General features: G+C 49.1%; 1 protein-coding gene across 2 annotated transcripts in view; it reads right to left on the bottom strand.

Annotated features, from left to right (window-relative positions):
- The window catches only part of Zc3h7b (zinc finger CCCH-type containing 7B), a 53,709-nt gene extending 40,637 nt beyond the window's left edge, over positions 1-13,072 (bottom strand). For both annotated transcript variants that reach the window (XM_050165652.1, XM_050165654.1), the window contains exon 1: positions 12,810-13,072. The gene's annotated coding sequence lies outside the window, so the exon portion shown is untranslated. The remainder of the gene's footprint in view (positions 1-12,809) is intronic.
- Positions 13,073-18,083: the final 5,011 nt, after the last annotated feature.

Below are 18,083 nucleotides of genomic sequence, written 5' to 3'. Positions count from 1 at the left end.
GCTCAGAACAGCTGCGTTCTTAGCGTATTTCAGTGGCCACAGATAATGAAGCGTTCTGCTTATCGCACCTTCGAAATTACAGTAGCCGCATTAGACACACTGGTAAATCTTGTTGAATGTAGCTCTAGGGCTGGGAAGACAGCTCGGTCAGGAAAGTGCTTGCCTTACACACACAAGGACCCGAGCTCGATCCCCGGAACTATGCAAAAAGAGAAGTTGGACGTAGGGGCAGATGCTTACAATCCCAATGATGGAGAAGTGGAGACAGGCAGGTTCCTGGGATTCCCTGGCCAGCCAGCCTAGCCTGCTCACTGAGCTCGGGGTAATGAGAGAGACCCTATCTTAAAACCCAGTGTGGAGCTAGAGCTCAGCAGAGAAGAGCACTTGCCACTCCGGCAGAGGGTCCAGGCTCGGCCCTGCACCCACATGGCAGCTCACAACAATCTGGAACTCCATTTCTGGGGGAATCTGATATCCTTTTCTGGCCTCTGCAGTCACCAGGCACACACATGGGACATACACTCACATACATGCAGGCAAACATGCATACATGTAAAATAAAACAAATCTTGAGAAAGAAAGAAAGAAAGAAAGAAAGAAAGAAAGAAAGAAGGAAAGAAAAGTAGACGGCTCCTGAGGAATGTCACCCAAGGCTGTCCCCTGGCCTCTACACATACACACAAACAAGAGCCAAATCACTGTGCATGTACATCCACACCCACACTCAAACACATGTGCACACACACACACATACACACATACACACACAGATCTATCAGCAGAACAGAGCTACCTTTCCTTGCAATCCTGTAGATTTTACTTGGTGCATTTAAATATTGAGATCTGAGAAGGGCCTTAAATGAAAGACTTGATCCTAAAGAATCACGCGTGTCCATAATCATCTCAAAAGTAGGATTTATCATCCCGTGTTCACAGAACAGTAAGGCTCAGACTGGATGGGGGCTGGCCCAAGGCCACACAATTGCTGAGGAAAGCCAAGCTGCTGGCACCGCCCCAGGCTCCACCAGGAAAGTAGGTTAAGAAAGGAATGCGACAATGTAGCCACAGGCCGCAGCAGCCTACAGTTTGCTTTCTCTGAAACTGGCCTTTTTTTTTTTTTTTTTTTTGGAGACAGGGTCTCTCTATGTAGTTCACTATGTAGATCAGGCTAGCCTCAAACTCATGGGGATCTACCTCCCAAGTGCTGGGATTAAGGGAGCGTGCTGATTTATTTTTGTGATTTCTAGCTACCATAGCTGTGTGTGTCCGCACGTGGGTGTGTGCAAGTGAGGTCAGCTGCCTGGGGTGGCTGGAGGCAGCAGATCTCCCGAAGCTGCTGTTACAGATCGTTTGGAGCCACCAGATTGACCTGGCTGCTAAGAACCAAACTTGGGTACTCTAGAAAAATCAGCAAGTGCTCTTGACCACGGAGTCGGCTCTCCAGCCTCTGACAATTTTCAATAAAGCCATCATTAAGCTTAAAAAGGAAGTGAAGGAAGAGGAGAAGAGCAGAAGGTCACCCTTGGGAATTGTAAGCAAGCATAAGAAGCAAAATAAACAGACGTCACCACTCGGAGGACACAGTCCAACACCCCCTCTGGTGTCTTCTCATGCCCTGAGCAGTGAGCTCCTTACTGCTCCTGCTGGGGTGGGGGTGGGGGATTCCTGTCACATTGGAGTGCACCGCCTACTCTGGTGCCCAGTGACAAGAGGAAGGCAGGCTCCGGTGATGGCCATCAGCCCTGGGAGCAACTCCCATCACCGTCCCATACTGCTTTCTGGGACCTCTCTGAGCTTCAGTTTTGCTATCTGCAAGACGGAGCTGGCCGTACCCACCTGGCAAGACTAGCGTGTCCTTCCCTGAGCAGGTCAGACCGTATTTTCTACTTCGCTGAGTGCTTCAGTCGAAACCGATTTTGCAGTTTTTGTCCGGGCTACGCCTTTCTGGTAAGTTTTTGTCTGTGGCCAACTCGGCTGTTTTTAATGCGACACATAAACACGGCAGTCACCAGTACTGGGGACACAGTTAACAAACCCCTGCCCTCATAGCTTGTTTTTAAAGTTTTATTTTACTTTATGTGTATGAAACTTTACATGTATACATGTATGTGCACCACATGCATGCCTGTTGGGTCACCTGGAACTGGAGTTACGGATGGCTATGAGCCACCATGGGGGTCATGGGAATCCAGCCCAGGTCCTCTTAACCACTGAGACATCTCTCCAGCACCCCAGCCCTCACAGATCTTGATCATGGGTGAGCGGGCACAAAAAGGTCACATGTTGGACTGGGAAGATGACTCAGCACATAAAAGAGACAAGGACCAGAGCTTGATTTCCAGAACCTACATTAAAAGGTCATAGCCTTTAGGTGGTGCACACATTTAATCCCCACACTTGGGAGGCAGAGGCAGGAGGATCTCTTTGAGTTCAAGGCCTGCCTGGTCTACAGAGGGAGTTCCAGGACAGCTAGGGATATATGGAAACACCCATTCTCATGGAAAAAATGGAAAAGAAAGAAAGAAAGAAAGAAAGAAAGAAAGAAAGAAAAAAAAAGTTGGTCACAGGCTCTGAAGAGCCCAGCAGTTACAAAACCCTGCTGATCTTGTAGAGAACCAAGTTCAATTCCCAGCACCACATACATGGTGGCTCACAGCAGTCTGTAACTACAGTCCCAGGGGTCTGATGCATGCATGTGATGATGCACTTACATACATGTAAGCAAAACATTCATACACATAAAATAAATAAATTTAAAAAAAAGTTGAGCACAGCAATGAATGCTGGGCAGGCAGACACTGGGTTCCTGGGGTTCGCTGGCCAGCCACTCTGGCCTCCTAAGGGGGCTCCAGGCCAACGATAGATCTGTCTCAACAGAAGAATGGCTCCTGAGGAGTTACACATGCACAAGCACACATACGTACACACATCTGCATATCTGCAAACACATGAACACACACGCTCACATGACAGGTCAGAGTTAAACATACAAGACAAGGATGGCAGCAATAGGTGTGAGGGACAAACAGGAGATGTTTCGTGGTGGTGGAGCAGGAGCTAAGTGAAGGCCCCTTCAGAAGATGTGGCATCTGAGCCACGGGCGAGAGGACGAGTGTGCACCCAGCAGACGGCGAAGACCTAAGATAGGAACAAGCTGAGCAGGTTCAAATAAAACACAGGTCAAGGGGAAAATGAGGTACAGGGGGCAGGCTGAGGCTTGAACAGAGAGCTACAAACACCACTGGAGAAACAGGCCTTGGTTGTGCCTACGTCCAGAAAATTTTAGGTTTCCAGCAGAAATGACAGGGTCATTCAAATCTCAAGAAGCTCCCTCTGGCTGTTGCATGAAAGACAGACGAGACGAATGTCAGAACATAAATAAAAGTCGGGGCTGGGGAGATGGCTCAGGGGTTAAGAGCACTAGCTGCTCTTCCAGAGGACCTGGATTCAATTCCCAGCAACCACATAGCAGATCACAACTGTCTGTAACTCCAGTTTCAGGGGACACAACACCCATGGCAAAACACCAATTAAAAAAAAAAAAAAAGGGAGAGAGAGAGAGACAGAGAGATAGAGGCCAAGAATGGTGACATACTGTGTGCACAGTGACATACTGTGCGAGCGGTGACATACTGTGCGAGTGGTGACATACTGTGTGCGCGGTGACATACTGTGTGCGTGGTGACATACTGTGTGCACGGTGACATACTCTGTGAGTGGTGACATACTGTGTGCACGGTGACATACTCTGTGGTGACATACTGTGTGCGCGGTGACATACTGTGCGAGCGGTGACATACTGTGTGCGCGGTGACATACTGTGCGAGCGGTGACATACTGTGTGCACGGTGACATACTGTGTGCATGGTGACATACTGTGTGCACGGTGACATACTGTGTGCACGGTGACATACTGTGTGCATGGTGACATACTGTGTGCGCGGTGACATACCGTGCGAGCGGTGACATACCGTGTGCACGGTGACATACCGTGTGCGCGGTGACATACCTACTGTGTGTGCTGCCAGCATGCCCATTGCGAGAACAGGGATGAAAGGTAAGACCCTGAATGTTCCACCCTGCTCTGTGCCCTCCACCTGGGGCGGGGCGGGGTTTTGTGGGGTGGACCAGAGAACAGCTGCTCCAGAGCAGCTTCTGAAAACCCCAGGAGGGTTGGTCATGGCCGGACTGTCACTGCAGCTCACAGGCAGGAAATGGTTCCTGACTGACACTGGTACTTCAGAAACTCAAGCTGGCAGGAGGATGCATCTGTTGACCTCAGAGAACCAGGTACCCCGATCCCTTTCAGAGCCACAGTTTAGGCACAAGAGCCTCGGAAGGTGGAGGAAGAGTGACCTGATGTGCATCCTTTTGAAGGGCAGCCATGAAATTATTGACTATGGCACAAACACGACACCGTTAGTGACAAGGCAGCAGACCCTGTTGTAAATAAGTTAATAACTGACTAAATAAATGTTGGTGATAGAAAAAAATGTTACCTGTCCAGACATAAAAAAAATGAAATGAGGGGCTGGAGAGATGGCTCAGTGGTTCAGAGCATTGCCTGCTCTTCCAGAGGTCCTGAGTTCAATTCCCAGCAACCACATGGTGGCTCACAACCATCTGTAATGAGGTCTGGTGCCCTCTTCTGGCCTACAGGCATACACACATACAGAACATTGTATACATAATAAATAAATAAATTTAAAAAAAAAGAAATGAAATGAGCTGGGCAGGTGTGGTAGCTCATGCTACACTGGGGAGCCTGAAGAAGGAGAACTAAACCTGGGCTATAGTATGTGATCCTGCCTTTAAAAAAAAAGAAAAAGAAAAAGAATTGGGCTAGGTATTGGGGACATAGCTCAGTGGCAGAATCCTGCCTTGCATGTATGTGTGAGGTTGTCTCCTGTTCCCCAGGCAAGAGTGCACTACTGTGCCAGCTTTTTAGGGGTGTGTGTGTGTGTGTGTGTGTGGTGCACACGCGCACGTTTGTCTGGTGTCCTTATCTATCACTCTTTGCTTCTTTGAGGCAGGATCTCTCTAAACCTGGGCTCGCATTTTCTTGGCTAAACTGCATTCCAGTAAGTGCCAGAAATCCTCCTATCTTCACCCTCCTCGGATCTGGGGTTAGAAGAGTTTGCTTGTTACCAGGGTGCTGGATGCAAACTCCTCATGACTGGGCAACAGGGGCTCTTCACCCCCACTCTCTCGCCAGCCCCTGCACCCAGCTTTTTAAAATATGGGTGCTGATCCTCATGCCTGTATAGCAAGTACCTTACTAACTGAGCCATCTCTCCAGCACCTGAGAGACGGAGGCAGGAGAATTAGGAATTCCAGTCTAACCTTGGCTACACAGTGAGTTTGAGACCAGCCTGTTTTAGAAAACACATTGGGTTCTGGAGTCTACAGGCTTGCCTCTGACTCCCGCTCTAGAGCTATAGGTTGTGGAAGTGTTCCTTGTCTCTGGGGGACTCAGATCCCTCACTGCAAAACAGTGTTGGCAGTAATAGCTGCTGGGCTTCGAGGAGTGGCAAGTGGAAAGGGCACAGAAGTGCCAAGTGCTGTGCACATCTGCAGCAGCGGCTGCCCTTATTTCCACCTCAGCTTCCGAGACAAGGCTCGGGGACTGTTTCTGAAGAAGTCACTTAGGTGGTTCTGAAGAGCAGATGGGTTCGGAAGACTGCGATGCTGTATTCGATCCCCAGGGCGCATGCAGCTTGCTAGGGCAGCAGAGCTAACAAACACCTGCAGAAGCCATCACAGGAAGCATCGCGATGCCTGCACAGGAAGACTCACCAGGGAGATACATAAGATGGGATGGAGTTGTGTGGCTGGTGCTGACAGAGGAGGGAAGATGAGCCTCTTTGCTACGGGCCATTAAATACTGTGGTGAAGGGAGCTGGCTTCTGTGCTGGCTCCCGGAGCTGACAGAGTAGCCTCCAGCTGCAGGCTGCAGCCAGCCTTCCTCAGCGGATCCCCCCCCACCCCATACACACACACACACACACACACACACACACACACACACACACACACACACGTAGTCTCAGGCCTGAACTGCTGGCCCCACCAGCTTCTCCCTCACTCTTTCTGTTCCCTTACTGGAGTCAGGCTGGGCTTCGTTTGCAGCATGCCCCCACCCCATTCTACCCCCCTTTTTTCTAAGAGTCATCTAAACTATCACTGACCTCTCTTCTCTGAGTAAGATGGGGATAATCATGGTGCATAACTATACAATGATGGGGGGTTGGCCACAGGGGAATTACTGGGTGCGATTGCTAAGTTAGTACAAAGTTTTAAAGTCCCTCTAGATCCATTTTTTTTAAAGAAGTTTTTCGAGGCAGGGTTTATCTCTAGCTTTGGAGCCTGTCATGGACCTAGCTCCTGTAGACCAGGCTGGCCTCGAACTCACAGAGATCTGCCTGCCTCTGCCTCCCAAGTGCTGGGATTAAAGGCGTGCACCACCACCACCTGACTCCATTTGTTTTTTTAATATTTGTTTTACTTGGGGGTTGAGCAGAGAGCTCACTGGTGAAGAAAGCTCTTCCACAGAACCTGAGTTTGATTCCCGGCACCCACATGGCAGCTCACAACCATTCGTAACTCCAGTTCCTGGGGACCCGGTGCCCTCACACAGACATGCACGCGGGCAAAACACCAATGTACATATTAATATAAATAAGTTTTTAAAAGACTAACTTTATTCTTAATTATGTGTACCTGTGTGAAGATTGTGAATATAAGAGCAGATCCCTCTAGAGGCCAGAAGAGGGCACTGGATCCCGGAGCTGGAGTTACAGGGCATTGTAAGTCACCTGAGGGTGCTGGGATTTGAACTCAGGACCTCTGGGAGCAGCACAAGCTCTTGACCACCTAAGCCATCTCTCCAGTTCCACTTTTTTTTTTCTTTTTTAAACAGGTTCTCTGTAAACCTGGGTAAAATCTGCCTGCTTCTTCCTTCAAAATACTGGGATTAAAGGTCATGCTGGTACCTTTTCTCTATTTTTTTATAGTTTTATTTTAAATTGTGCATATATGTGTCTGTCTGTGTGGGGGTATGTGCCCATGGGTGCTGGTGCCCATGGATCTCCTGGAACATGCGATTGGCGGGGTGGAACTCAAACTTTGGTCCTCTAGAAGAGCAGTAAACACTCTAACAAGTGAGCCATCTCGTCAGCCCTGACCTAGCATCTTTCGTTGACCTCTCTTGGATTACCGTCAAACACCATCAAACCTCAGGACTCATCACAACATGCTGGTGCATGCCTGCAATCCCAGCACTTGAGAGGCAGCGGCAGAAGGTCAATGCAAGACTGACGTCAACTAGATCTCTAGAGCCAGTTCCAGAGCAACGCAGTGAGACCCTGTCTCCAAATGCACAAAAGAATAAGAGCAATCACAATAAAAATCGATTTAAAAGTTTAGAAGAAAAGAAAACAAACAACCTCAGGGCTCATTTCCAGAACCGGAAACTCAGAGTGCAGAGACTCAAAGGGCCAACAGCAACAGGGCAGGACTTCAGCTGGAATTTACGGCTGCCCCTGCCTAGTGGCCGTACCTTGTGACATACTCCTCAGGCTTCATCTGTCCCTGTTTCTGCCCATCGCTGCCTCTGCTCGGAATGGCCTCTCTCCGGCCTCTCTTCTCCGATCCTTCAAGCATTCACGTAGAAATTCTTCTAGGAAGACCTTCCACCCCAGGCGCAATAAGCCTGCCTCCTCCACTCTGGGGCATAATTCAATTTGACAGCATAATGTGTCCTCCTGGCACGGCCACAGAGCTGGAGGCAGGAGCTGAAGCAGAGCCAGTTCCTGTCCATGGAGAGCGCAGGCTAATGGTCCGTATCTGTCTTGTGCCCGAGCTCCAGGGTGGTGAGCCCCCATGGAACGGAATTACTCAGATTTCCACGCTCAGGACTCTGCTTCCTCTACAGCCCTTTTGCCTTTTCTTTCGGGGTATGGGAACTCAAATACTTCATTAAACTCTGGCCTTGAGGAGCCTGCTAACCTTTCCTGGTGAGCCCTTATGGCTGTGGCATTTGCCAGTTCCTGCTTCCCTGGCCTTTGTTCTCACCTCCACAGCCATGGAGAGGAAGGCGACTACAGTGGGCGGGAGCTCACCCAAGGCCAGAAAGGCTTGGGTTCAAATACAGTGCGGTAGCTTTGGGGTGACCACACAAATCCTGAGTCGCTCCAACTTCTTCGGTAAAATGCGAACACAAGTACCAACCCTCCGTGAACTACAAGTAGAGAAAATTAAATTTTAAAAAAATTAATGTTTAAAAAAAGCCGGCCGTGGTGGCACACGGCTTTAATCCCAGCACTTGGGAGGAGGATCTCTGAGTTCCAGCCTGGTCTATGAGTTCCAGAACAACAAGGGCTACACAGAGAAGCCCTGTCTCCAAAAACAAACAAACAAACAAACAAAAAGTTGAAGAAATTTTACAAAGATACACTATATCAGCCTCCCAGCACAGAAATAATAGATGTTAACCCCAGATCTCCTTCCTGTCCTCCACTTTGGCCGAGCATCCTACTCTTTCACCTGAGCTCTCTCCTCCTCCAAGAAGCCTTGTCTTCTCCCAGTGTGCTGACGCCAGAGTCCTTGCCTTTCTTTCTAAGTTCTCAAGTTTCTACTTTTTTGTTTTGTTTTGTTTATCATGAAAAGGTTTCTCTGTGTAGCCCTGGCTGTCCCAGAATTGTTCTGGAACTGGCACTGTAGACCAGGCTATCCTTAAACTCACCAGAATCTGCCCCCCCCCCACTGCCTCCCAAGTGCTGGGATTAAAGGTGTGTGTCACCACCACCCGGTTCGGTTTCATTCTTAAAAGACTTATTTTGTGCCAGGCCATGGTGGAACACGCCTTTAATCCCAGCACTCGGGAGGCAGAGACAGGCAGATCTCTGTGAGATTGAGGCCAGCCTGGTCTACAGAGTGAGTTCCATGACATCCAGGACTGTTACACAAAGAGACCCTGACTCGAAAAACAAAAACAAACAAACAAAGACTTATCGTGTGTGTGCATGGATGCACACGGGATGCCCACACCTGTGAGCAAGCACAGACTCCAGAAGAGAGGGCCAAGCGTCCCCCCCTCTCACTCTCCACCACTGCCTTTGAGGCAGGGCCTCTCCCTGGATCTGGCACTCATATATTCTAGGCTCTTAACCACTTTCCAGCCCATTTTCTTAATGAATTTACTTTTCCATTTCCAACCAGACTACAAGGTGCTCAATCCCTGACCTGCCTCACAGTAGCTTAACCAGAGGGGCTTTTCCCTTGCTAGGTTGCACAGGACTCTGGGAAAGGACGAATATCTAGAGGCAGAGAACTACGGAGGAGTCAGAACTCTACTCTAAACTTCTACCAAGACATCCAATTCTCCAGGCCTCCAATTCCCCATCTGGAAAAGATGTATTGAAATGCCTGCCCCGTGACAGGCAAGATAGTTCGGTGGGCAAAGGTGCTTGCCACCAAGTCTGACAGCCCGAGTCTGACACCTAGGAGTCCCACAAGCGGTCTTCTGGTTGCCACACACACACCATGATACGCGCACGCCCCCTCCCGGTAAGTAAATAAGCAGGAACGACATTTTTTATTTTAAATTTTATGTGTATGGGTGTTTTTGCTTGCATATTTGGGTACCATGTGTGTGCCTGGTACCTTCAGAGGCCAGAAGAGGGTTTAGATGCCCTGAAACTGGAGGTAAGGACTGTTGTGAGTCACCATGTGAGTGCTGGGAATCGAACTTGGGTATTCTGGAAGAGCAACAGTGTTCTTAATCGCTGAGCCATCTCCCCAGACTGATGTATATATAAAAAAAAAATGTAAAGAAAAGTCTGCTGTAATTTCTAGGAAGGACAGATGAGCCCACATATGTGACAGGCCTTTTGTTATGAACTAAATAAAAAGCACTGAACATACTTTTCCTTCTTTCTCCTTTTTGTTTTGTTTTGTTTTTTTTTTTTGTTTGTTTGGTTTTTTGAGACAGGATTTCTCTGCATTACAGCCCTGGCTATCCTGGAACTCCTTTTGTGGACCAGGCTAACCTCAAATGCACAGATCCACCTGCCTCTGCCTCCCGAGTGCTGGGATTAAAGGCATGTGCCAACATGCCCAGCTTATTTTGTTTTTTAGACAGTTCCTCTGTGTAGCCCTGGCTGTCCTGGAACTTGCTCTACAGACCAGGCTGGCCTTAAACTCAGAGATCTATCTGGCTGCCTCTGCCTCTCAAATGCTGGGATTAAAGCCGTGTAAGATTTTTTTATTTTTTTCCTTTGTTTTTTATCGAGACAGGGTTTCTCTGTAACTTTGGAGCCTGTCCTGGAACTAGCTCTTGTAGACCAAGCTGGCCTTAAACTCACAGAGATCCGCCTGCCTCTGCCTCCCGAGCGCTGGGATTAAAAGCGTGCGCCACCACCGCCCGGCTAAGATTTTATTTTTTAACTATGTGTTTGTATATGTGGGTGTGTACACATGGATGGAAGTGTAGGTGGAGGCAGAAGAGGATGTCAGATCCTTCAGCTGGAGTTACAGACTGTTATCAGCTGCATGATATGGACGCTGGGAACTCAACTGAGGTCCTCTGCAACAGTACTTAACCACTGAGTCACCTCAACAACCACCACCACCCCTCTTTTTCTAAAGACAAGGGCTCCAGTTGGGCGTGGCTGGCAGATTTCCAAATTCAAGGCCAGCCTGGTCTACAAAGCGAGTTCCAGAACGTCCAGGGCTACAAAGAGAAACTCTGAATCAAATGAGAGAGAAGGTCTCGGTATGTAGCCCAACTTGTCCCATAAGTTACAGTTCTCTTGCCTCTAACTCCTAAGTGCTGGGAGGTGTGTATCAGAAACCCCGGTGCTTGTGTGCACACACGCATGCACATACACACAGACATACATGTACCAAATGCTATAAACAGACTATTATTTAGAGAGTCTCGAACCCACTGACAATTGCACTGTCAAACCTAAGAATTAAGAATCGGGCTCATCCCACTGAACTCCACCTCCAAAAAGATTCAACAAGCTACATTCCAATCTACTGTACCTAAATCAGGTTAAAGCTCACAGTAATGATTAAACAGACATTATGGCAACCTAGGAAACACAAAGCCCCTCTCTCACCCTCAGATCTTCGCCTTCCTGAAAATGAAGATTCGGGGTCAGATAACCAGTTAGGAATCCTAGCTGGAAATTTCCAGCAAGATACCCAATTCTCTAAGCCCTCGGTTCCTCAAATGGAAAAGAAGGATGGAAAAATGTCTACCGGGCATAAGTGCCATGAGGGGCGGATGAGCCCACGTGTGCCCAGATCAGGACACACGCACAAGACACACACCATCTAGAACCTGTTTCACCCAGTTTGGACCTCGCAGCAGACTTCTATGGAAGAAAGAAGTCTGAAGATATTAGGGAGGGCACGGTTGTAGCTGTGGTAGGGGTAAGTCTTGGTAGTAGAAGGAAAGAATCTGCTGGAATTTCATGTCCAACACAGTTGCTACATGTACTATAATTATCACATTTGTGTAAAAATTCAAGGATCTGCATTCTGCTATTTTCATCAAACTGGATGAACTGCAGACACTCGGGAAAATGGCAAGAAGTTGGGGGTTCTGATTCTTGGGCCCTAGCACCGATGTCCTGGCTAACAACCGAAAACCGAACCCCCCATCACTTTGCTGTGGGCCCCCAGCATCCCCGGACTTGAAGCTTCGGCTCTTCAGCCCCCAACCTTCCCCATATTAATGTTGGCATCTCAGCCATCCTGTTCTGTCAAGAGTGAACTCTTTTCTACCCGATTCCCACTCCTGGGACATGGGGTGGGGGGTGGGGCTTTGTCTCTGCGAAGGACCCCCCCCCACACACACACATACACACACTTTACAAATACCAGAACCCAAGGGTTTCTAAGCGGGAAAGAAAAAGTTATGAGTGGCAGAGGGAACCTTCTGCCCGCTGAGGGTAGTGTGTGTGTGGGGGGGGGGGGGGGGATCGGCTCTGCTTCTTTAGGGTCCCAGACCTGCAAGGGCGCCCCTCTGTCGACAGAGTCCCAGCACCCAGCAGTCCCCGTAAATTCCCTGCCTGGTGACTGCCCACCCGGGAGGCCTCTGAGCCCAGTGATGGATGCCACGACCGGAAATGCCCTCCTGCTCAGCCGACCCAGACCGCGCCCCCCTTTCCTGCCGCCCCCTCCCCCAGGGCTAGGCCCACAGGCCCCGGATCCCCGGACTCGCGTGGCCGCTGTAACCGACTGGGGCGACCCATCAGCCGGCCATTGTCCTTGGCCCTCGCCGCGGCCCCTCCACATCAAGGCACTGCGAATCCAAAGCGAATACAAAAGAAACAGGGGACCCCACTACCAAGCTCGGACCACCCCCTTTCGGTGGCATCCGCAAAGCATCCGTGCACCCCTAAAGCTCCATACCCAGGGGAGACTGCTCCCCACCACCACCACCACGGCAGAAAATCCCAAGACATCCCCTGGGGGCTGCAGTGGAGACTCAATCACCCAGGCGGCAGGCGGCAGGTGCCCGGCCACACAATAACTTTGAAACTTTGGGGCAGGGGTACAGGGATCTGCACAGGGATCCCCAAAAATAGTTCATGGTAATGGGGGTGCTATTGCTTTATTCTTGCAAAGCCGCCTTTCCAGGTGGCCGGGCCCCGACTTCCCTCGCCTCCTCCACGCGCGGCCCTGCCCGGCCCTGCCCGGACGCCCCAACCTCGCGCGCCCCAACCTTGCGCGCCACCGGCGACGCGGTGGCTCGGCCTCTGCCCCGCGGGGCTCCACCGCGCCAAAGCACTCACCTCGGCCGGGCTGCGCTCCCCGCGGGCCTGCGCCGAGCCCGATAAATGATATGCTATGACTAGAGGTATGATTACGTTATTATTATTAGTAATAATAAGAGTAAATGCTATTTAATTACGGGCGGCCGCATCCTGCTCCCGGCGCCGCCGCCCGGGCAGCTCGGTCCATGTGGCTCCGGAGCGCTTTACTTTCATTTCCAGCCCCCTCGGCCGGCCGCTCGCGGCAGCACCCGCTGGAGGCTCCGTCTCCCTGCAGCTCTCCCTCCTCGGGTCCTAGAGAGCGCAGCTCCTCCTCGCCTAGTCGCGCCCGGGGTGGGCGGCGCAGGCTGCGCACCTTGGGGGAAAGGGGTGGGGAGTCGGGAAGCCCCCCTTCCCAGTGGACGGTTCATGCCTGGAATTCACCTTGATTTTCTTTTAAAAGTGCCCTTCCTTGTCCGGGCTTTTCTTCTGACAGTTCTGCATTTCTGGGAGGATGCTGGACCAACCCAGCGTCTCTGTTCTCCAATAACCCCCCCCCTCGCCGCCCCCAATCCGACCTAAAAGCCACACTCGACTTTCCAGGTGCTTCTCCAAGCCCCTGGTGGCTTTGTGCCCTTTTCGTTGATAATCAGAACTCAGTCGGTCTCATTTGGCTGAGGTTTCATGTATGGAAAGTTAAAGGAGAAAAAAAAAAAAAATTAAGAGCACTTGTTTAAGAAAGCCAGAATGATTTTATTCAAGGAAGGGCCATCATGGTGGGTTTAGAGACCTTTGCAGTGGATGCAGAGACCTAGGGCTCATCTCTGAATTCAGCATGAACAATTAGAAATTCCTAAGAGCAAGGCAGGGCCAGCGGACAGAAAACTAAGAAGGGTAAGATGTGATTTTGACTAGCTCTACCTAACAGGATTCCTTTTAAATATTTTTAAATTCAAGTTTTGGATTTTTTTGTTTGTTTTAAAAGGATTTTAATTTTGTGTGTATGCGTGTTTTGGCTGCAGGTATGTGTATGTACCGTGCGTGTCCCTGGTGCTTGGCAGAGGCCAGAAGAGGGCGTTGGATCTCCTGAGACTGGAGTTAGAGAGGTTGTGAGCCGCTGTGTAGGTGCCAGGAATATAAGATGGGCCCTCTGGAAGAGCAGCCAGAGCTCACAACTGCTGAGCTGTCTTTTCTTGGAGATAGGTCAGGTACCGGAGCATCACCTTGAGGACTGATGAGGTAGCGGATGAAGATGAGTGTTCATGGTATTCAGAGATGGATTCTAGTTAAAACCCCGTTCTAGTTTAGCAGGATTCTTGCTAAAATTTGGACAACTGGGCCAGGCAGGGTAGTAGAGGCCTTCAATCCCAGCACCGAGGAAGCAAAGGCAGACCAGAGCTCTGTGAGGTTGAGGCCAGTCTGTTCTAAATAGCAAATTCCAGGATAGTCAGGACTACATAGAGAGATGCTATCTCAAAAAATAATGATAATAATTTCTTTGGAAAAAAATCTAAAAAGTAAAACAAAATTCAGACGATTCAGAGATAAATACAGAAGCCCAGAAGTCCAGACCCAGTTGAAAATTTCAGAGGAGCCTAAGTAGAATTCTATCATAAAACGTCTCTTTGTTGGGTGGGGATCTCTCTAGAAGCGACTTAAGGTGGCTAAGAGGACCGAGGTAAAAGAGAGGTTAACCAAACAGATCTTCTGTAAGTATCCAAGGTCCTGCCTTAGAACTGGTAACAGGCAGGCTGGATTTGAATCCAGATCTTTGGATTCCAAACCATGTTTCTCCTACACTGTAAGTAGCTGCCCTCTTGATTGCTAAAGGACCCACCCCCAGTTAGCTGCTTTCCTCTTTCCTCCTCTGCATTTTATGCACATGCGTGTGTATGGATTTAATTTATTGCAGATCAGCTGTGAGCCTGGCAGACTTCATCTTTACAAATGTTATCTCTTCGACAAACACTTGTGCCAGACATACCCCTGGGAGCTGTAGCTTTTTTTTTTTTTTTTTTTTTTTTTTTGAGGGAGACGAATTTTAAACACTGAAATACACTATGGCATGTGCTCAAGAGGGATAAGAATCTAAGGCTGTGTTTTCTTATTCAGTTCATAAAAGAATCCTGGAACGTGGGTTTTAGCATGCCCATCTCAAGGATGGATAACTAAAGCTCAGAAGTTAAACTGTCCGAGGGAGCAGCTCTCACTCCAGACTTTGTACATCACACATGACCTGGCGGTTTCTAAGAGCTGTCTCTTCAGGGCAAATTGGAAAGGGAACAAATGCTCATACGCTTTTTCTTTCTTTCTTTTTTTCTTTTTTCTTTCATTTCCTTCTTTATTTCCTTTTTTTGTTTGTTTGTTTTTTCGAGACAGGGTTTCTCTGTGGCTTTTGAGCCTGTCCTGGAACTAGCTCTTGTAGACCAGGCTGGTCTCGAACTCACAGAGATCCACCAGCCTCTGCCTCCCGAGTGCTGGGATTAAAGGCGTGCGCCACCACCGCCCGGCTCTTTTCCTTTTTTTTTTTTTTTTTTTTTTTTTTTTGGTTTTTCGAGACAGGGTTTCTCTGTGGCTTTGGAGCCTGTCCTGGAACTAGCTCTTGTAGACCAGGCTGGTCTCGAACTCACAGAGATCCACCAGCCTCTGCCTCCCGAGTGCTGGGATTAAAGGCGTGCGCCACCACCGCCCGGCTCTTTTCCTTTCTTTATGAGAAAAGGTTTCCTCTCTGTAACTCTGACTGTCTTGGGATATATAGACCAGGCTGGCTTCCAGTTGACAGAGGTCCACCAGCCTCTGCCTCCCGCGTGCTAGGATTAAAGACGCATCACCATGCCCTGCCTGCTTCTGAATTTTAGAAGGTTCTTCAGCTCTTACATCAGCTGTTACAGGGAAGTGGCTGCCTTCTCCCGACTCACTACCTTGAGATTAGCAAGCAAAAAAACAAACAAAAAACAAAAAAAAAGACTTTGGTACGACGAGGAGAGACAATCTCAGAAGCAAAGGCATAGTCCAATGGCTCTCAGATGTCAATGATGAGAAAACAAGCCTTGGTTCACTTGGGATAGACTCGAGATTATGGGCTCAAAGTAGTAACACTCTGACCCTGGCACCCTATGTGTGTGTGCGGGGGAAGTGGGGGATTCTGGGTAATGTGATGAGAATCACCTGGTCAACTTTAGGAAGCGTAAAGATTTCCTTCTCTGCCGTTTGTGGACTGTCTGACCCCAAGCGATTTTGCAGTGTCAGTTACCTCGTATCTAAAACCAAGATTTTAAAAACTGATCCAGCCAGGCAGTGTGGCATACATTTGTCATGGAGGCAGGAAGCAAGAGAATCGGGCATTTAAGGTCAGCCTCGGCTAGCCCAAATTCTAACCGACAATAAAGACTGAACAAAGTCATTTTCCAAGCCTCCCGTGCAATGTACACTGGCGGATTCCTGACAGCTTACCACATCAGGCACCATGGTTAATAGCGCTCTCGTTTCAGGGACAAGGATGCTGAAGCCAGTTGGATTGCTACAGCCTGTCTCAGATGAATTAGTTGGCAAGAGGCCTGAAGATTCTGCCATCCCCAGCTGCTGGTGGAGTACCAGATAGCCTTTAAGGGGACGTGTCTGTCAGTTGAGAGATCTGGCTGGATGCTAGCTTCTCAGGTTTTCAATAGGACATCAGTTTGAGGGTTTTTGTTTTTTGTTTTTTTTTTTTTCAAGACAGGGTTTCTCTGTAGCTTTGGAGCCTGTCCTGGCACTCGCTCTGTAGACCAGGTTGGCCTCGAACGCACAGAGATCCAGTTTCATCTGGACTGCCAGAGACACCCCAACCGGAGGTGGGGCGCTTTGAAGACAAGTGACAGGAATCTCGCACCAGTACATTGTCCAGTTGTTCATCTGTGAGCCTATGTCCTCATTTCAAAGCCGAAGTAACATTGACAGCCTCTGCCTGTTTATCCTGAGCAAAGGCTTGCAAATGCGGAGTCTCTTACCAGCTTAAAAGCCTTAGAAGGTAGGGATTGGTTTTACCTACATTCGGACCAGGAATAGACATAACTGGTTAATGACTAGATCAAGGTCACACGCGTCTAAGGAAGAGGCAGGACATGATCCTGTCTCAGACTGATTACCTGTCCTATAAGCCCTAACCACTGTACCATGACGGGGCATCTTAATTCTGGATCCGTCACTCGTTACTCTCAAGGACTTGAGTGAACCTCTGGAGGTGGGACTCCAAGGCTCATGCTCCCGGCCATGAGGAATTGGCAAGTATACCACCCATGTATTCTTTTCACCTTCTGCACCGGGCTTAGACCCTGCTGCTTCCTAGGAGAGCGTGAGCTCATGACGACCTTTGTCGAAGTCATGTTCAGGTTCGTTCACTCAGTCAACAAGCCTTCTTGGCCAGGTCCCAGGTCTTAGACCTCCCACTAAAGAACTTGACTTTGTGCCACTTAGGGAAGGATCCAGGATATATTCACAAATTTAACCTTCAGTTCCTTCTTCCTCATCTGTAAATTGGGCGTGTGGTGGGCTGAATGTGTCCTTGTATTGAAACCTCAGTGTGGTGTGAGGTTAGACCTTCGGGCCATAACCAGGCCATGTGGGTGGAGTCCTTGTGAGCCCTTACAAGAAAAGACACCAGAGGAGAGATGGCTCAGTGGTTAAGAGCACTGACTGCTCTTCCAAAGGTCCTGAGTTCAATTCCCAGCAACCACATGGTGGCTCACAGCCATCTGTAATGAGATCTGGCGCCCTCTTCTGGCCTGAAGGCATACACATAGACAGACTATTGTATACATAATAATAATAATAATAAAAAAGACAGCAGAGAAGATTGCAGGTGGGGGTGCATCGGGGAGTGGTCATCTGTCAGCCAGGAAGAGGGTTGTCTGTCTGTACACCAAAAGCCTGACCCTGTGGCACCTGATCCCGCACCTTGACCATTCTGGAGCTAAATAAATGCTTTATGTCACTAACGTCCCCCTACCTATGGTACTTGTTAATACAAGCTGAGTTAACATGGGTAGGGGGTGGGGGGTCATGAGAAATACATTGCTAGATGATTTTTATCATCGTGCAAACATTACGGAGTGACAGAGCCTACAGCATACCGAGGCGATATGTTATATGCAGTCGTGTGTGTTGTCCATTGTTATTGGAAACCTCGTTGTGACTGTTCTTATCCTATAAGGCTCTATGAAGCTTTTTTTTTTTTTGAGACAGAGTCACACTATATGGCCTTGGCTAGCCTTGAACTCGGAAACCTAAGTGCTACAATTAAAAGCATGTACCACCACACCCAGTTTGACGATTACTTAT

This window comes from Alexandromys fortis, unplaced genomic scaffold (assembly GCF_014885135.2).
Source record: "Alexandromys fortis isolate MF-2015 unplaced genomic scaffold, M_Fortis_MF-2015_v1.1 scaffold_157, whole genome shotgun sequence".
Taxonomy (NCBI): domain Eukaryota; kingdom Metazoa; phylum Chordata; class Mammalia; order Rodentia; family Cricetidae; genus Alexandromys; species Alexandromys fortis.
This window is presented reverse-complemented; position numbering and strand designations above follow the sequence as displayed.